Here is a 4,604-nt window from a genome sequence, read left to right as displayed (position 1 = left end):
GTGTCATCTGCATAACGCAGATTGCTGCTAGATCTTCCACCTATCTTGACCCCACATTTCTCCTCATAGAGCCCAGCCTCTTGGATAATCTGTTCTGCATACAGGTTGAAAAGGTATGGAGACAGGACGCATCCCTGGCTTATGCCCTCCCAATTTTGAACCATTTAGTGTTCACTTGCTCTGTTCTTATGACTGCCTCCTGGTCCAAGTATAGGTTTCACATTAGCACTATCAAGTGTTCTGTGATTCCCATTCTTCTCAGAATGAGCCACAGTTTGTTATGATCCACACCGTCAAAAGCCTTTGCATAATCAATGAAACACAATGATATACATTCCTCTGGTATTCCCTGTTTTCAGCTAAGATCCATCTAAAATCAGCTACAATATCCCTAGTACCACGATCCCTTCTAAACTCAGCCTGGAGAAAAGAAGAATTTAAAAATGTTATGAAAAGTTTGCATGCAGCTGAAAAAAAAAGTAAACATACACAAAATTCCCAAACCAATTGTTCACAATACTAGGCCTGAGACATTCCTTATCAGAAATAAAGATTCTATATTATAGAAAAGACACTGCACAATATACTAGGATTAAAAAATTTAGTTCTTAGTCTATTTTATATCTATTGTCTGTATAGCTTGCCTGCCTCCTACAAATTAAAAGGTGCTATTAGGAGGGTCAGATAAAACGTGGTTTCAAAGCTGGTTTAAAAGATCTTTTATTGCCCAGGATAATTTTTTTGTGTTTTATTTTGTGTATACTGATTGTTGGTTTTGTTTTCTTTTTTAAAATAATTATAAATTCAAGTTTAGGGAAGCTTGCCTTTGCCTTAAAGGAAAAAAACCAAAATGAAGTTTTATGATCTTATTTAAAGAGAGGAATGGTATTTATCTTGCAAGAGTATAATTTATACCATCAATGATACAGATCTAAATCAAATGGTGACTAAAAGGGAATGACAGCATTATTGACAAAATTATAATTTACTGGTGGCATATCTGTGGAAAAGAAGCTCTTGCAATTTCTAAACAGTAAACTCTGTTAGGGAATTCTAAAGTGTCTCACAGGCCAAAAAGGGAATGGGGTTAATAATATGCCTGAACAGAGTTTGAAAAAAAAATATTGGATTTCAAGTTACTGAAATCTGGATACATAAAAATAGGGTGGTAAGTTGGGTCATGCTTGCAATGGTCTCAAGTTCAAATAAAGTAATATGACAATGATACCACTTCACAGGTCACACGCATTTCCAGGGGCTCTTCCTTACCTCAGTAGGTGCTGGCAGAAGGCATGCTCAGGTGTTTCCCAATGTAGATGCCTAACTCCAAAGTCAAAAACTGAGAAATTAAGAGAGATGGAATGAACACCTTAAGAAACTCTGCAGAGACTATCCCCTCTTTCTTCATGGCTTCACTTTTACTCATGCTTAAAGAAACAGAATGTTTAGGGTGCCTGAAGTGGAATTATTTAGGCAGAATGTTTTCAGGTCTACACTTTTCTTTAATGCTTCGACTTCTTTCTCTCCTTCTGTAGCTTCCTCTTCTGACTGAGAGCTATGGTCCCTGCTAGTATGGATTTCTACATCAAACATAATTTGTCCATCTTCTTGTAAGGAAGGGCTGTCACAATGAGTACTGCCCCTTGAACTACTCTATCTTGATTCATGTTGGTCATCCAAAAGGATCTTCTCCATGTCTCCATTGTGGATAGAGGGTAAGGAAGGTACGTGTTCTATCCTCTCATTTTTCTCATTGCCATTATCATTGCTTTGCAGCTATTCATCAGTAGCTCCCCCCAGGAACTGTTGAGGCCAGCTTTTGGCTGCAAAGACTGCTCACTTTCTTTGCAGTTATTGTTATTGTGCAGGGGTGGCAGCTGCTCTACTAAATTAGACAACATTGTCAGGTGGCTGTAAGATCTGCTGCCACAGCAGGACTGTGTCTGGTTCTCGGTAGCAATATTACAATTGTCTGTTTTATCTCCTTCAAAAACGAATTGGGTATCTATATTGGATTTATGATAATCGTGTATGTTGCTTTAAGTATGTCTGTGTTTTTGTAGATTACTTTTGGTAGGATTGTCATTTTCACCATATTGAGTCTTTCTTTCCATGAACAGAGCACATTTATTTAGGTCTTTTATTGTTTCTTGCAGAAGTGTTTTGCAGTTTTCTTTGTAAGGGTCTTTTGTGTTTCTAGTTAGTTTTACTCCCAAATATCTCAATTTGTGATTGGCTATCATAAATGGTTTTGCTTTCTTGGTTTTCTTCTCTTAGTGTTCTTTGTTACTGGAGAGGAATTTCACTGGTGTTTGTATATTGATCTTGTGTCCTGCTACCCTACTAAATAGCCCAGAGGTTTTGATATGTGGTATTTTCATTATCATTTGTTTCAAGGAACTTTTTTATTTTGTTATTTATCTCTTGTATAAAGCAGTCATGTTCTGGCAGGATGCTATTTAGCTTCCACATGGGTGGTTTGATAAACTTTATCTTGTTGTTAATTTTTAGTTTAATGGCATTGTGGTCTGAGAAGATACTTTGTATTATTTCAATGTTTTTTAAATTTGCCAAGGCTTGCTTTTTGCCTTAATATGTAATCAATTCTGGAGACTGTGCCATGTGAACTTGAGAAGGAATTGAGTTTGAGTTTTAGTTAGTGCAGTATCCAGAATATATTCACAAGGTCCAGGTGGCTGATTGTATAGTTTAGATTCTTTACATCTTTGTTAAGTTTCCTTTGAGTTGATCCATACTTTGGTGAGAGTGGCATGTTAAAGTCTCTTACTACTATTGTATAGTGCATAGAAGTTGACCAAGAATATGTCTTCTTGATCTACTGTGCCTTTAATCATTATATAGTGCCCTTTCTTATCTTTTATGACTGTTTTCATTCTGAAGTCTTTTTTTTAAATAAATGTATAGAGATAGATAAATATACACTGGTTTAATTTCAAAGTTAGTAAACATTTTTTTTAAATTACCAGATCTTTTCCATTTCCTTCACACACACCCTCCACCCATCAAATTGTGTGACCCTATAATTAACTCCCCACCCATCCTCACCTCTCTGCTTCCCTGCTTCTCCCCCTCACCTCCTGCTTAGTTCTTAATACTTGTTCTACAATAATGGTCTCGTACAGTATTTGTGCCTATGGAACTGAGTTAGTTCACTCTGAAGTCTATTTTATCAGAAATTAATATTGCCATTTCTGCTTTGTTCTAGATGCCATTCCAAGCTTTTGATTTTGAGTCTTTCGTAGACAACGTATGTATAGGCTTTCTGTTGGGTTTTTTTTTTTAACCATTCTGCTACTCTTTTTCTCTTAATTGGTACATTTAGCCGATTCACATTAAATGTGATTATTGACAAGTCAGGTTTTATTGCTGCCACTTTGTGTGTTTCTTTTTCTGCTGTTTCTGATTACTATGGTCCACCACCTTCCTTTGATGTATCTGTGTAAAGGACTTCCCTTAGAAGTTCTTATAAAAAAAATCAAAAATTCTTGTAAATTTAGTCTTGCTTTCACAAGTTCTTTATTTTTTTTTTCTCTGCAAAGAATCTAATTTCTCCTTCATATTTAATGGAGGACTTTGCTGTGTACGGTGTACGGGATCCTCAGTTGTCAGTCGCCCCCCCCCCCAACTTTCTGTATATGTCATCCCCTTGTCTTCTTGCTCACATGGTCTCTGTCAAGAAATCAGAACTTAATCTAATTTTTCCCCTATGTAGGCGATTTTTTGCTTTTCTCATGCTTCTTTTAGTATACCTGAGAAGTTTTCTTCTAGTAGTTTCTTCCACAGTTTTCTCAGTGATTTCCCTATCACCCCCCACTTCATATTCTGAAATTCCAATCATACATATGTTGTTCCTTTTGATGTCATCTCACATGCTTATAATGTTTTCTTCATTTTCTTTCCACCTCATCTCTAATTTTCTTCTAGTATGTTTCCAGTGAGGCTCTTGTATTCCTACTCACAGACTCTTTGCTCCATCTTTCAATTCTCCTTTTTTATCCCTCCAGTGTGTTGATACTTCTGCCATCTAGGTCTTAATATTCTGGATTGCATTTGCATGCATTTCTGTTAGGACCAGTGCTTTTTTGGCTCTACCTTCTCTCTCTCTCTCTCTCTCTTTTTTTTTTAGTATATGTGCTGCTGAAGCGAGCACTCTACCTTCTCTCTTTTGTGATTACTTTTTAAGTTCTTGTACCTCTTGATTTAGGGATGGTAAAAGGAGAATTGATGACTTTCAGCTGTAGTGCTGGGAAAGGGTATTGAATACACGATTGCTAGAACAAACAGGTTAATCTTAGAGAGGGTGGAATCAGGCGGCTCCTTGGATACAGGATTCTGAAGCTTAGTCTGACCTACTTCGGACATGTTGCCATGAGGTATCAATCCTTGGAGAGGGACATCATATTTGGAAGGGTGGAGGGACAGCCCAAGAGAGAAAGATATTCAATGAGATGAATTTATTTTGTGACTGTGGTAATAAAGGTAGGTGTGTCAGATACCATAAGATTTGCACAGGATAGGGCAGAGTATAGGGTTGTTATATATAGGGTTGCTATGAGTAATAGATGACTCAACAGCACATAACA

The 4,604-nt window shown here is 36.9% G+C and overlaps 1 pseudogene; it reads right to left on the bottom strand.

The window, feature by feature from the left end:
* Positions 1-1,270: 1,270 nt before the first annotated feature.
* On the bottom strand, positions 1,271-1,901 carry LOC102856326 (annotated as a pseudogene).
* Between the last annotated feature and the right edge of the window lie 2,703 nt (positions 1,902-4,604).

This window comes from Elephantulus edwardii, unplaced genomic scaffold, assembly GCF_000299155.1.
Source record: "Elephantulus edwardii isolate Elephantulus edwardi_28Jun2011 unplaced genomic scaffold, EleEdw1.0 scaffold00527, whole genome shotgun sequence".
NCBI lineage: Eukaryota > Metazoa > Chordata > Mammalia > Macroscelidea > Macroscelididae > Elephantulus > Elephantulus edwardii.
The sequence above is the reverse complement of the archived record's forward strand: the minus strand, read 5'-3'. Positions and strand labels throughout refer to the sequence as shown.